This window comes from Saimiri boliviensis, chromosome 5 (genome assembly GCF_048565385.1).
Source record: "Saimiri boliviensis isolate mSaiBol1 chromosome 5, mSaiBol1.pri, whole genome shotgun sequence".
Lineage (NCBI taxonomy): Eukaryota > Metazoa > Chordata > Mammalia > Primates > Cebidae > Saimiri > Saimiri boliviensis.
Window position 1 is genome coordinate 136,685,131 of NC_133453.1, and position 15,660 is coordinate 136,700,790.

Consider the following 15,660-nt stretch of genomic DNA (forward strand, 5'->3'; position numbering starts at 1 on the left):
ATTCTCTAACTCTGCAGAGCACATCTTGTTGATTGGACTGAGAGCTTCAAAGGAGCGCCTCATAGGATATGTTTTTATCCACGAGGTCCTCTCTCTAAGATGGAAGGGCACTTTACCTAGGCAACATGAAAGAGACAGGGAGAGTTAAAGCAATGGAATCCACTCGCTTGAAGAAGAGTTTTGATGTAACTAATTAGGTAAGGATTCTCTTGGTTAGGTCTGGATCTCTAATTCCAGAAAAGAGATTCCAAGAATTAAGGCAAACAAACAGAAAATGTTGAGGAGGGTCTGAACTATTCCTATCAAGAAGTCCATGTCAACCCAGATGGCATTCTTAAACAGCCTCAGCCAAAAAAAAAAAAAAAAATAGTAGTTCCCAATCTCTTCTTTGTTTCCTCCCATGTACGTGACCTGGCATAGATCTCTCTGACACCTGGATCAGTAAACTGGCTAGGAATTTCCTAGGGTCCATCATAGCGGCCACAAGAAAAATAGTTTAATATTAATCATTCATTCACTCTCTTCCAGTTATCTATCGCAGTAAAAATCATCTAACAACTTAGTGGCTTAAAAAAATTATTTATATTTTTTACAATTTCTGTTGGCTAAGAATTTGAGAAGAGCTAACCTGGATGGTTCTTAAGTCAGGTGCAGTCAGATTGGCTAGAAGTAAAACAGCAGGGGGCTGAAGCAGCTGGGGTTGACCATGTGTCTCTTTCTCTTTATGTTATCTTAGGGTTTCTCCAAGCGATCTCTCTACATGGGCTAGATTGGGCTTCCTCACAGCATGGTAGCCTTGGAGTGGTCAGACTGTGTACATAGTGGCCCAGAGATGAAGGTAGAAGCTGCATCACATTTTAAGACCACATAGTGTCACTTGTGTTATCATCTACTAGCCATCTAGTCATTAAATTGGCCTAGAATCAAGGAGAGTAGACATAGAGCCTGACTCTCAATGGGAAAGTGCCAATTTGTGGACATGTTTTAAAACCTACACACATTCATTCCGCATATATTTACTGAGTGCTTACTATGTGCCAGGCTCTGTTCTAGACACTAAGATACAGCAGTGAATAAAGTCCCAGATCTCATTAATAATTAAGTTTTCTTACAGGGAAAGATAAATTACAGGTAAACAAATAAATAAGATACTTTTAAACAGTGCTATCAGGAAAGTCTTCTCTGGAAAGAAGTTGGTTTGAGCTAAGTCTCAAGGGACAGAAAGGCACCACCCATGTGCAGATCTGGGGTAGAAACCTTCCAGGTGGAGGGAAACTTTAGTGCAAAGGCCTTGAGGTGGGAGGGTGTGTTCAAGATTCAACCAAGAGACAAGTGTTGGTTGAAACAGAGTGAGCAGGGAGAAAGGGGTAAGGAAATGATGCTGGTGAGAGAGGCAGGGACTAGAATGCACATATCTTTGTGGGCCATGGTAAGGGGTTTGGATTTGCTTCTGAGTCTGAAGGGCAGTGAAGGAGCTGAGGGAGAAGATCTGAGTTGTGTCTTTAAAAGATCCCTCCAGCAAGAATGAAAGCTGGAATATTTGTTAGGAAGCTGTTGCAATAGCTCTGGTAGAAGGCTGGCTTAGACTAGGATTAAGGCATGGGATATCTAAGAGTTGGTCAGATTTGCTATAAAATTTGGAGGTAAAGGCAGCAGGATTTACTAGTGGATTCTATTTAAGGACCATAATGGGGGAGAGAAAGAGAAAAATCCGGGATGACTCTGAGGACTACAGTTTGAGCAAAGAAGCTCAGTATGGCGGTGCCATGGTCTGTGATAGAAGAGCTTAGAGAAGCCCACACATGTTTGGGGGTGCTATGGAAGGGAGTTTTCTTGAACATATGAAGTGTGAGATGCCTGTTAGAAATACATACCCCACCACACTCCTGACCTCCCAGCTTGGGGTCAGGCCCTACACCCAACTGCCCATCCAGCCACATGGCAGATCACCAGGGACACGAGAGAGCCCAGTGTACAGACTCCCTGCTGACTGAGGGCATCAGGATGCTCCTCACTGGGGCCTTAGCATAACTTGCTGTGACCCTGGGAAACCCTCTGAGCCACCCACAAAGGACTCTTGTCCTCATGAAGGTCACTGTGGTCACCCAAGCCTGTGACCAACACTGGTCTCACTAAGATAGGTATGAACAGGGAAAATCCATTGCCCCCAAAAAAGCCCTAGAGAGATATTCCATAAGGGGCAGCCACATGTGTGTCTGATGGAGCCAGAATGATACCCATAAGGACACAGGACTCAATAGGACTACATCCTTTATCCTGGAGGTTAGCCTGTCAAGGCCATCTTTTCACTTCATGCTTGTCAGAGTAGGTCTGCAGTGGCAACCCTCACCTCATGGACTGGTTAAATATTAAATATTGTTTCTTCCTAGAAGGAGGAAACTCTTGAGATGGTTCTGGAGTCCTTGGGGATAAGAGGAGAAACACTGCCCTTTGTTAAGGAGAGAAAGTCCTTTGAATGGGGAATGGGCAGCCACCTGGAAGAAACTAATGCAGCCACAGCTATTTCCAGCTATAATTGACTCACTTTCATCTGTCAAAATAGCACTAAGCACCAGTAATAAGCCCTTTAAACAAACAGGCTGTTCATCCTGAAACTGCAACATCTTCAGTTGCAGGAACTCCCGGGAGGAAGTACTGCAGGAGAGATGGGTAAGGTTAGCCTCTGCTTTTAGCAGTGGGAGAAGAAGGGAACAAGGGGGGCTTGGAAAGGATTTCTGCCAAGGATCCTGTCCCTCCGTGGGGCCACTGGACCTTGTAGAGTGCTGGGTCTAATAGAGCACCGTTGAAAGGTAGGGAGCGTATGTCGTTAGCCCCTGCCTTGGTGGGACCTTGCCTGGTGTTCACTGCAAGTGGGGGGATGCGCTGGGGAGGGATTCAGTACAAAGGTACACAAGAAAAGACCAAGGGATTGTAGAGAGGAAGGCTGAGGAGAAATCTGGCCAAGAGGCATTGTGGTCTAGCATCAGAAACATGGGCTTTGGCAGTAGCGACACCTCCAAAGGGTCCAGATCCCAGCTCCGTGACTGGCTTGGTTGTATCACCTACCATCCCCAGAGCCCTGCAGAGGACACATGTAGTCATTCAATCATGGCTACTGTGATTGTGTCAGCTGCCACTTGGAGAGCTACAATTTGGGAAAGGGATTAGACTTGTCCTGTGTACTCAAGAGTTCCAGGGGCTGGAGCCACAAGGAGGAAATGCAATTAGGCTGAATTTAAGAAAGGACTCTGTAGCAGTCAGAGCAGTGGACTAAGTCAAACCAGTCACTCATGAGCTCTCCACCCTGAAGTCCCAATAATGGACTGCAGCTTGCAAAATAATCTTCTTTCCTTATTTTAAGATGTGTTGCCCAATAAACCACCTGTTTATGGAGTATGTGGGAGGTGGGAATAAATTTTATTGTGATAAAATATATGTAACATAAAATTTACCATTTTAATGATTTTGTTTTCTTTTTCAACTTTTATTTTAGATTCAGGGGGTACCTCTGTAAGTTTGTTATCTGGGTATATTGCATGATGATGAGGTTTGTGGTACAAATGATCCCGTCACCCAGGTACTGAGCTTAGTACCCATCAGTTTTTCAACCCTTTCCCCATTCCTTTCTTCCCCAATATCTATTGTTGCCATCTTGATATCCATGAATACCCAACATTTTGCTCCCACTTATAAGTGAGAACATGTGGCATTCAGTTTTCTATTCCTGTGTTAATTCATTTAGGATAGCAGCCGCTAGCTAAGTCCATGGTATGTATGTACCACATTTCCTTTATCCAGTCCACCATTGCTGGCCACCTAGGTTGATTCCATGTCTTTGCTATTGTGAATAGTGCTGCTATGAACGTGCCAGCGCATGTGTCTTTTTGGTAGAATGATTTGTTTTCTTTTGGATACTTATCCACTAATGGGATTGCTGGGTGTAATGGTAGTTCTACATTCTTTACAAAATCTCCAAAACTGCTTTTCACAGTGGCTGAACAAATTAACAATCTCACCAACAATATATAAGCATACTCTTTTCTCTACAACCTCACCAACTTCTGTTGTTTGACTTTTTGATAGTAGCCATTCTGACTGGTGTAAGATGGTATGTCACTGTGGTTTTGATTTGCATTTCTCTGATGACTCATGATGATGAGCATTTTTTCATGTACTTCTTGACCACTTATTGTCTGCTTTTGAGAATTTCTTAATGGGGTTGTTTTTTGCTTGTTGAGTTGTTTAAGTTTCCTGTGGATTCTGGATACTAGACCTTTGTCCGATGCATAGTTTGTGAATATTTTCCCCATACTATAGGCTGCCTGCATTTTAACCATTGTTAACTGTACATTTCACTTAGAAGAAATTCAATCTAAGAAGAAAACTTAGGAGAAATTTTTCATCACCTTGTGTTTGGCAATGGTCTTTAAAGAATGACCCGAAAAGTGCAGGCAATGAAAGAAAAAAAATAGATAAATTGCACTACATAGAAAGGTAAAACATTTGTGCATCAAAGGACAATTAAGACAACTCATATAATTAGAAAAAAAAATACTATAAATACAAAAAAGATACAAATACTATACCTGATAAGGGATTAACATCCAGGATATGTGAAGCATTCCTATAACTCAACAACAACAACAAAAAACAACTAATTCAAAAATGGGCAAAAGACTTGGGATAGACATTTCTCCAAAGAAAATACACAAATGGCCAATAAGTACATGACAAGATGCTCCACTGATCATGAGGGAAATAGAAAGTGAATACACGAGTGTATTAGTCTGTTCTCATACTGATTTGAAGAAATACCTGAGACTGGGTAACTTATAAAGAAAACAGGTTTAATTGGCTCATAGTTCTACCGGCTCCCAAGGAATCATAGTAGCTTCAGCTTCTGGGGATACCTTAGGAAGATTCCGGTTCTGACAGAAGGTCAAGGGAGAGTGAAGCGTCTCACATGGCAGGGGCAGAAGCAAGAGAGACAGGGGGAGGTGCTGCACACTTTTAAACAACCGGATCTTATGAGAACTCACTCATTGTTACGAGGACAGCATCCACTGGATGTCACTAACCCATTCACGAGAAACTGTCCCTGGTGATCTAATCACCTCCCACCAAGTCCCACCTCCAACATTAGAGGTTACAAAATTCAACATGAGATTTGGTGGGACACAGATCCAAAGCGTATCAGTGAGATATCCCTTCATACCCTCTAGCATGGCTACTAGTAAACACGCACACATAAATACATACACAGAGAGAGAGACAGAGAGAGAGAGAGTGAGTGAGAGAAAATAACAATTGTTGTTGAGGATGTGGAGAAATAAGAGCCCTTCTGCTTTGCTGGTGGGAATTTCCAATGAGATCACTTTTAGGACACCCTACTACCTTCATTTTGCAAAAGAAAAACTTAATACTCAGACAAGTTAGGTCATTTGCATAAGGCCACCCAGGCAGTAAGTGGCACAGCCACGAACTGAACCGAACTCTCTCGTTCTAATGTGGTGCACCAGGTGCAGCACAAGTTTGTACTCATTTAATACTGGGTTGGGGACAGGGATAGCAGTGAGCTCAGTGGGCCAGGATCTGCCACACTGGAGAAGGGGCGTTAGAAGACCACAGCACAGGGCAGTGTGTCAAGGCTACACGTGCACACTGCCATTGTTCAGCACCTGGGGCAGCGCCTTATCAGGGAGAACAAGCTGCAAGGTCAGAGCTCCTCAGCATCCCATCCGACACCAGCCAGCACCTGGGTGTGGCGCAGTCATGCTGAAACCCCAGTTGAAGCTCTCCCTGCCACCTGCCCTTGATTTCACTCTCCCCAGTTTGCTTGACTAGCCCTTCATGACCAAGGCATTTTTCAGAAGAAAAGTAGACATCTTTGGGAGACAACTCAGGAAGGCGCAGAAATGCACTCACACCTTCTGCATGCCGCTCTCAATGGCTTGTAACAGCACACGCAGGAAAACAGCTGAGGGGAACGTGTTACCATAGTGAATGCTTACATGTCACATGCCATGCTAAGCATTATCTCCTGTCGTGATGGGACTACTGCCATTATCCCCATTTTAAAGATAGGAAAACTGAGCCTCAAAGAGTAACTTGCATGAGGTCCCACAGCTAGTAAGGGAGAGATCCAGGGCTCCTCCCGGCTCCTGGTCACCATCCATTTGCCTCTATTACACATAACTAGGAAATAGTATGGCACCCTAGAGAACCATGTCAGGAAGGCCAAAGCCAGAATGGTTTGAGTTTAGGAAGATATTAAGAAAAACAGATAAGTCTTTTTATGTTTCAAGTAAGAACCAAAAGGTTAGGAGCAGATGGCATAGGGACTACAAAGAACGAAAGTATAATGAACTCCTCAACTCCTGCATCTGTTTTTTCAGCAAAGATGAGTCTTTTACTTGGATAGGGGAACGGGGACTTTGGGTTCTCTACTAACAGTCCCACTTTACTGCTCTAAATCAATGGTTCTTAACATTCATGATCCCCAGACCAGCAGCATCAGGATCACTCAGGCCCCAGCCCAGACCTGCTGCATCAGAAAGTCTAGGAGTGGGACCAACATCTGTGTTTCAACAGTGCTCCAAGTAATGTGTATGTACAGCATACGAATGAGAACCACTGCTCTCCACAAAATCAAAACCAATGAACTTCCCAAGGGCAAACTTGCAGTCAGACCTGTGAGCAGCTGGTTATCATCTTCTCCAATTGATGCAGAATTACAGAAGGGAATCAGGGACAGGCAATCTCTGTCCCAGTTTTCTAAACATGAGGAAATGATGGACACCAGTGAGCTTCATGTCAACATTAAGCCAGAGTTTCAAACAGATTATCAATCCCATGGCTGATGAATGCTTAAAGATGGAGAAATAAAACTGGAAGAAACACTGTTCTGATGTTCCTTTGTGAGGCGGGCAGCAGACAGGTAGACCTGGGGTCAGTATAGTCATTTCACATCTGGACATAAGTCAGCTACCTTGACAAAGCATTTCATGGGCAACTTGGACCTGATGGACAGTTTAGGGAATGGAAGGGGACAAATGTTAACTTCTTAGAACAACCTCGTAAGATACTGTTTTCATCTCCCTTCTACTCATAAGGAAACGAAGGCTCGGAAATGCAAAGTACATTGCCAATGTCACGCAGATGAGGAGAGGAAGGAAGCTGGGATTCAAATCCACATGTGTAGGCGTCAGTGGTCTCCACTCTTTCCACTGTGACCTCCTTGTATCCTTGACAGAGAGTTTAACCACTATCTACTGACCATTGACCCCCAAAGGATGCTAATTAATTAGATTAATGTTGACCTCTGGGAGACATCTCTGAACCAGCAACCATTTTTACCAATAACTTAAATGACAGCATCAGTGCTCTGCTTAGCACATTCACTGGTGATGTGACTTTTGGGGGATTCTCCATATTTGAGGTCTCAGAATTAAAACCAAATCAACCAAAGAGGAAGAAAGTTGACATGGACACATGCAAGATTCTGTACTTAGGTTCAAAACATTTGTACAAGTACAGAGAGATGAATAGCACCAACCATTGGTGCTGTGTGGTTGCTCAAAAGGATAGCATGGTCTTGGGTCACAGCAATGAATGGATAGCATCTCTGAGAGTCAGGGAGGTGGGTGATGGCCTTGCTTTTCTCTGCCTGTTCAGATCCCACTTAGAGAATCACATTTTTCTTTAGGTACCAGGCCAGAGAGGGGCCATAGTGGCAGAGAAATTTGGAAGCTGAGAGGTTTTGAGAGAGAAGGCTCCAAGGAACAACAGAGCTTCCTTCACTCGGCAAATACTCATTAGGCACCAACAGGCTCCAGGCCTGTGCTGGGGAATTTTAAAAGTCAGTAAAACTAGGTCCCTGCTCTTCAGAGGCTCATAGATTTGGTCTGGGAAGCTCCAAGACCAAATTGGGGAAGGGTTGGGGAAGGAAGCCAGATTCCTTCCAGACACAGAGAAGAACATTCCAGCAAATAAGATAATCTGAAGTGGGCTTGACTGCCTCTTAGGAGGTGGTGAATTCAGCAACTTTGGAGATGTTCAGGCTGCAGCGAAGCCCCCATTACTGGGATGGTGGAGAGGAAATCCCCAACATACAGTCGGCAGATCAGTTCACTCATCAGGGCTGCCATAACATCTCACAGACTGGGTGGCTGAACCAACAGAATGCATTATGTCACAGTTCTAGAGGCTGGAGTTCACAACTCGAGGGTCAGTGTGGTTCGTCCCACTCAAGGGCTAAGGGCCAGATCTGCTTCAGGCCTCCCACCTTGGCTTGTAGACCATCTTCTCACTCCCATGCCTTCTACCTGTTGCCTGTTTCCAAATCCCCGCCCTCTACAAGGACATCAGTCATACTGGATGAAGCCCCACCCTAGTGACCTAATTTTAACTTGATACCTCTGTGACTACCCCCCCTCCAAATACAGTCACATTGCAAGATACTGGGACTTAAAACATCAACATATGAGTTTGGGGGAAAGGGGAAATTTAACCCGTTAACAGCTGGGTTGGATGGCCTCCCTTCCCACTCAGATTCTCTCATTCAACACATCTCAGTCTCTGGCCCCCAAATAAACTTAGCAAAATTTCGGCCCATCTGAGGCAGTGAGCAGGGAGAGGGGAGCATGCTTCCAAAACCCAACAGAGCGCCTGCTCTTCAGCTCTCACCAGCAGCTGGCAGGGCCCAGCCCTGGGGCCAAAAAGGAGGACTTCAGCGCCCTCCACCTGAGCAGCTGGCCCAGGGGCCCCTAGCTCTGCCGGCCAGTGGGGTGGCACACAGCCCTCACTGGCTGCTGGCTCGGAAGGTGAATGGAAGGACACCAAGGCAATTGAGTATGGCCTCAGGCAGCTGATGGTGAATGGCTCTAATTTAATTACAACGTCGAGAGAGGCTGGACCCACAGAGAGGGTGGCCCCTCGGGCAGGAAAGCAGCCCGCTGGCTCTGTGCAGACAAGGCCTGTGAATTGGCACTTAAGTAGGCACCAGGAGCCTGATTAAGACTAGGATGGCACTGCTTCAGCTTGCCTCTGGCCAGGGCCAGAGGGGCCAGGTCAGCAGAGCAAGCCCTGCTACAGAGACTTGAGGGCCCAAGGTGAGAGAAGAGTAAGCAAGGCGCAAAAAGAAAGGGAGAGACCAGCACGGGCTGCTGGGGGCCCCTCCTCCCAGACAGGACCCTGACGATGCGGTGTGTGTCCCTAAGGCCGGTCCCTTCCCTGTGCTGGTCCCAGTCTCCTCTGGTTGACAGAGAATGAGGTGAACAAGAGTCACCTTTTTGGAAGTGTGCTCCATGGAAGAGAAAAGCAGGGAGACCTGTGGTATGAAGGCATAGGTGGCCCCTGGCATTTCTGTGTAATAGATTCTCTCTCTCTCTCCAATTCTTTTTTAATAGCAATGCACATAGTGAAAAGAAACCCAAGTCGGATTAAAGGATTTAAAGTAAAAAGCAAGCTCCACTCCACATCCCCAGTCCTCCCCCACAGAAGCCACCTGTTAAATTGACTTTCTGTGTGTGGATCCTTCCAGAAACACCCCTTTTTACACATACAGAACATGTTTTTAAGTACTGCACCTTGTTAAATTCTGGAAATTACTCCATATCGACACACACCACCTTATTCTCCTTCACAGCTGCCTTGCACTCTGCTGCATGTCTGGACCACACACCACCTCATTCTCCTTCACAGCTGCCTGGCACTCTGCTGCTTGTCTGGACCATAATTTACGTAAGCAGAAGCCATTGGTGGGCACTGAGGGTGTTTCTACTTTTTTGCCAGTATAATCAATGCCATATTGATCACCTTGTGATGATATCTGCAAACATATGCACATCTCTGGGTTTGCTTTTTGGAAGTCTTTGCCAATTTGCATTGTTAATTTTTACAGTTACTGCCAATTACCCCTTCTTGAGGTAGATTCACACCCTCACCTGCAATTATTGAAAATACCTCTTAACCTCACCAACAGGTGTATTATCAACATTACTTATATTTGCCAATCCAGTGAAAAATGGTATCCGATTGTTGTTTGAAATTGGATCCCTTTGATTAAGAATGAGATTGAATGTAATTTTGTTTCGAGTGGCATCAATTGAAACTCCTGAATCCAGCCAGAAGGCTTAAGCCCCCAAGAAATGGTCCTGCTACACCACCTGCTGGGTCACTGGGGACAGAGGTGGTACCTGGGCATGAGCAGCAGTCTCATCCCTCCTGGCGGGGCTCGCAATGCAGTAGGAAAAATCCCCAGTGCCATACTTTTCTCCTTTCTTTTGGTAACTTGCTGTCTAGGATGGTGTGAGTCTGCCTTTCCCGAGTCCAGTCCTGGCAGCTGCCTAGCAGGGCTTGCAGTGAAGCGGGGCTCATTTATCTCTCCTGATAATGTCCCTAGAATGAGTCTCTAGCCTCTGCTTGCTCATTTTCATTCACTGCTTTACTAATGATTTGTAAAGTGCCCACTCTATGCACGTGCCATGCTAGGATCTAGAGTTACATAGGAGCAGGAAGTCAATCCACTTGCCTACAGAATTTAAAATTGTAGAGAAGGAAAAGACAAGGAAAGAAGGCATTACGGTGTAGCAGGATAGGTGCTATGTTAGGGAAGAACAGCATACAGGACACAAAACCATCCAGGGAGATTCAGGAGGCTTCCTGTAGGAAGTGGCCTCGAAGCTGATACCGTAAGAAGGGACTACTAGCCAAGACTACATAGGACGTGTTGTGGAAGAAACCCGGTTGTTGCTCGTGGCAATGTGGCTGTGCATACTGGGAGAGACGTGCAGGCTCAGATCCCAAGGGCTTCACAAGCTCAATGGAGGCCATCAGGGTTTATCCTGTGGACTTCAGGAATCACTGGAGAGTTTTCAGTGGCATGTCCATATTTGAGGCTAGCCTGGCTTACTTGAGCAAGAGTGTTGGTTTAGGCAAGCACAGAAGCCTGGGGATCTGGATTTAGACTCGGCAGCCCCATGGCTTGACCAGCCTTTCTCAATAGCCCCAATTTCTGAGATGAAAGCTTCAGTTCTCCAATACTGCAAAGATGGCAGTCTCATTCTGAGATATCCTACAGCACAGCAGAGCCCTCGTCAGTGTTCCCAAGGAAAAGACAGCAAAGGGCCCTTGGATCAGGGCTGAGGCTGCTGAAGCAGAGGACAGGAGATCAGAACCTCAAAAGTTCTGTCCCGGGCTTTGCTGCTGATCCTGCACAAAGCATCACTGAGTCTCCTTTGAAGACCACCTAGGAGGCATTCCTGTTCCTTAGGGACATCACCAGCTCTATCCCATGGTGCTTTTAGCTTCTTAGAGAAAGCCCTCTTGGTCCCCTTTTCCAACGGTGACAGCCACTATTCTTTCCATGTACCCAGTCCAGGAACCAGGGAAAAAGACAAATGTGCTTTGGAGATGATTTTGGCAATCCTCACTGATTGCTGTCCATGCCCATAAAATATGGTGCTTAATTGTTATGGCAATTGGGGTAGCCAATTTGAAAAATAATTGCTGCCTTCTTTGAGATTACTTTGCCTTCTAATTAAAATCTCAAGACTGGGATATTAAAGGTGCACTGTCAATACAACGTCCCGGATGCACCCAGCTAACCTCATTTGGGAAGGCAAAATTAATTAGTTTGTGTTTTAACACCCAGCTGTTATCCTAAGGAAAGAAATAGCCTACAAGTCGGCCACGCACACAGTCTCTAAATTGGCCAGAGCAACGGAGGAGAGAGAAAGGAAATCGAGAGTGATCTGTTCCCGTATAACTCAGTCAGCTTCTATTACAAGCTGCTCGTTAAGTGTTGATCCTGCTTCCCCGTCAGACATCACTCAGGGGTTCTTGTTACCCGTGGAGCAGAATAGGAAGTGGGTCGGCCTGTGCTACTGAGCTCTGGATTCATTCCGGAGCCTCATTTGCTGTTAAGACCGTTTCCAGTCAGCAATTCTGGGTGAAAAGCCTGGCCCCAGATCTGAGAGGTTGGGCGTTCCTGTTCCTGTCCCAGCTGGCCACAGTTACAAAGCTGCATACACTCTTGGCTTCCTCCTTTCTTCTTACCTGCATCTTCCCCATTTTTCAATTCCATTTGAGTCAAATGTTTGCTGAAGGCAACAGAAATCGGGATGATCAATCCTAGGCTATGCTACAGTAACACATCCTGAGACTCCAGCACGTTAGCACGACAGAAGTTTATTTCTCACTCTTGCAAACTGTGATGTGAGTTGGCAATCAGTGATTCAGGGATCTAGGATTCTTCCACTGTAGGCTGACATCTTCTTACCAGGAGGCTTTGAAGTTCTCCAAGGCAGGGGAAGAGAAACTGGGAGAGCCTGCTCTTGAAGAACACCAACCAAGAAAGGACATTTTGGTTTTTTTTTTCTGCAGCCTGTGGGGCCAGATCTAGTCACTCGACTCCAGCCCAATTACCAGAGATACCAGGAGAAGTAGAAGAGTATTTGTTGAGTGCTGCTGTCTGTGCAACAATGCTTTGGACCCAGCACGCACAGAGCAAGACACCTTTGAATCCTACTACAAAGGAGCTTAAGGTGTGGACCCAGCTCTTGGGTAGAACACAGCTCAGTTTCATGTTCCTCTTCCAGAAAGCCTCCCTTCCAGCTCTAAGATGACCATTCGCTTTGTCTGTAGTCATGATTATTGAGGCCCTTAGCACAGAGGCAGCAGGACCAATGACCCTCCCAAGATCCCACAGCTCAGCAGGAAAGGCAGGTGTGCACAATGCATCAGAATGCTGACTGGTGCACAGGTGACCACGGCTGCCTGGAGACAGGGCAAAAGTGCAAAGGAGTGTTGATCTGAGCTCGATAGGAGGAGGTGCCATGAAATAGCATGGTGATGAATCTTCAGCCTGGGTTGCTAAGCACAGTGAGAGAAGTAGAAACAAAGCTGATGGTAATCAGCTAGAGGAGGTTAACTCAGTCTGACTGGGGAGATGACAATAGAACAAAGGCACTATTTCCAGGAAGCTATGGTGCACATGCTTAGCTTCTGGAGGTAGGAAAGAGTTCATCACAGGGATCAGTAGGGAAAGGCACCTAGGGAGCACGGAGCACACGTTGAGCCCCAGCACGTGCCTGAGTAACCTCAGACGTACCCATGGGCTACTTAGATGTTTCATCATTGATTGGATTCCTCTCTTCCCATTTCCGGGCATAGCACTCAGGGCCTGAAAAGAAACTCATTTCTGAAGGCCTTCCCCTACCAAGACCTCACGTTCAGAAAATAAACAAACCATTGTTTATCTGACCCATTTTAGGGCTTGAATTCACTTAGGAAGTAAACGTCAGGGGGATGTTTCATGTGGGGGCACCTTGGTGGCCCAACCATCCCTGGGTAACATCAGCCCCCAGCTGCAGCCAGCTCACTCCTAGCCTGGGGCATCGCCATGGGGTGGAAACGCCCAAGGACCAGGAGCCTCAGACACCTGTGTTGTATCCAAACTCTGTCTAACCAGTTGTTTGAGAAGTCTGTCTCCTCTCAACCAAGTCACACTGGACTCCTGCATTTTTCTCTCTAAAATGACAGAAGGGGACAAGTTCCGTCTAGGAGGCTCATGCATTAACCACACAGACATGGTCTGCTGGATCACCCAGTAAGGCTTCTCATGGTGTTGACTTGTTTTGTTTTTGAGACAATCTCGTTCTTGTCACCCAGGCTGGAGTGCAATGGCTCAATCTCGTCTCACTGCAACCTCCGCCTCGCAGGTTCAAGCGATTCTCCTGCCTTAGCCTCCTGAGTAGCTGGGATTACAGGTGTGCACCACTATGCCCAGCTAATTTTTGTATTTTTAGTACAGACAGGGCTTCACCATGTAAGCCAGGTGATCTGCTCACCTTAGCCTCTCAAAATGAAATTTTAATTAGTTGCCAACATTTAAAAATTTGGAGAATTTGCATAAAAATCCCAATTTCTAATACAAAAAAAAAAAAAAAAACCTCTGAAGGTCTGGGACCACTGTACTGAACACCAGTTAAGACTGGCTACCCATCACAATGCCCCAGTCCTCACCATTCCCTATTGCCTTCCCAACACTGAGGCTGGGTGTTGGTATTTCTTATACATGTCCCAAATCACAGCTCACTCAGTCACATCCCCTGCAAGGCTGCTGAGCTAGATGAGCTCCCCAGCCCCGATCACCTTTAAAATTCTGTGACTTTTCCTAACACTTCCTCTTTTTCCCTCCTTTTCTCTAAATATATCTCATCCTTGGGTTCTTTTAGCAGAACCACCTACCAGTCATAACAGGAGTTCTTAGTCGTAGCTGTGCATTTGAATTACTGGGGGAGGCTATGGGAATCCCAGTGTCTACGCTACACATAGTAGTGAGATCCAGGCAGCTTTGAAAGCTCCAGGTGATTCCCGTGTGCCGCCTAGGTTGAGAACGTCTGCATTAGAGCTTAAAATGCAATTGGCTCGTTTTGGAGGGGCAAGCTCCCTGTTATGGGACATGGTTAAGCCAAGGTGCATGAGCACCTTGCAGGGATGTGTGGGAGGATGCCCACATCAGCTGCCACTCTTCTGAGATTCTTCTCCTTTTTACAGTCCCCCTGCCTTTGCCCCTCAGAGCCTCCCAAACTCAGCTCCGTTGAGCATAGATGGTGCTAAGGTGGTCTCGGCAAGGGCTCCTTATCCGACAAACCCTAAGCTCAGCATCAAGCGTCCCCAAGCCAGCACTGCCCCTCCTGCCTCTTACAAACTAGCTGATGACTAAGCAGATGGCCATGCGGGGTAGTCCCAGGACAGTCACATTAGATCAACCACATTCCTAGCCACCCACCTGTCTGTTGGGGCTGCATCGTAAAGGGGAAAGAACAGGGACTTGGGGGCAGAAGGCCTGAAGGAACGACCTGGTTCTGCCCCTTGCCATCTGGGCATGTTGCTCAGTCCTCGAGCCCTGAGTGGAGCCTGGGTCTGAGGTGCGGGCCTGAGTCGAGGACACCCTATAAAGTGCTAGATGAGGGTAGGATGCTGAGAGAGGGTCAGATCTCAGCCGGGTGACACAGAGGAAAGTGGGGAGCTGTGAAGCGTGGTTAGGAAGGTTTGGAGAGAGAGAAATGGGCATGAAATGGGCCTTTCAAACGAGACATTTAGCCCGGAGCTCAGAGCAAAGTGGAGACATGGGCCAGTTATCTAATAACCCTGATCACAACATGGCCACTTAAAAACACCTAAGTCGCTACCCTCAGTACTTTTAGCATCTTAGGAGTTCTTGAGAGTGGCTCCAGTGCTCTACCTGGCCAGTGGGACACGCCACCCATAGTCTGCCTCTCACATTCCCAGAACTTCTTGGAGACTGGTACCACCCTGCCCCAGTCCTCTCCCCACTCCATAGAAAACTGGCTACGTTCCCCTGAAATCACAAATATAAGAGGAAAAAGCCGAAAACATACACACCTTTTCTGGGAAGCATCCTTTCCCATTCCAAAACAACCAATCACTTCTTCAGCCATCATGAGCCTTAGCACAGACAGCAGGACAGATAGTCCTCCAGGCCTCCACAGCTCAGCATGTAAGGCGGGCGTGCACACCGCAGCCCCTGGCACATCGTCTCTGTGTGTGCCCAGAGGGACATACTTAGCAGAGCTCAGAGATGGGCAAAAGCTCAAAGGAGTCTTGATCTGAGCCTTGGTAGGCAGAGGCACT

General features: G+C 46.6%; 1 protein-coding gene across 1 annotated transcript in view; it reads left to right on the plus strand.

The window, feature by feature from the left end:
* ST8SIA2 (ST8 alpha-N-acetyl-neuraminide alpha-2,8-sialyltransferase 2) overlaps window positions 1-15,660 on the plus strand; it is an 81,282-nt gene that overhangs the window by 58,544 nt on the left and 7,078 nt on the right. The window lies entirely within an intron of this gene.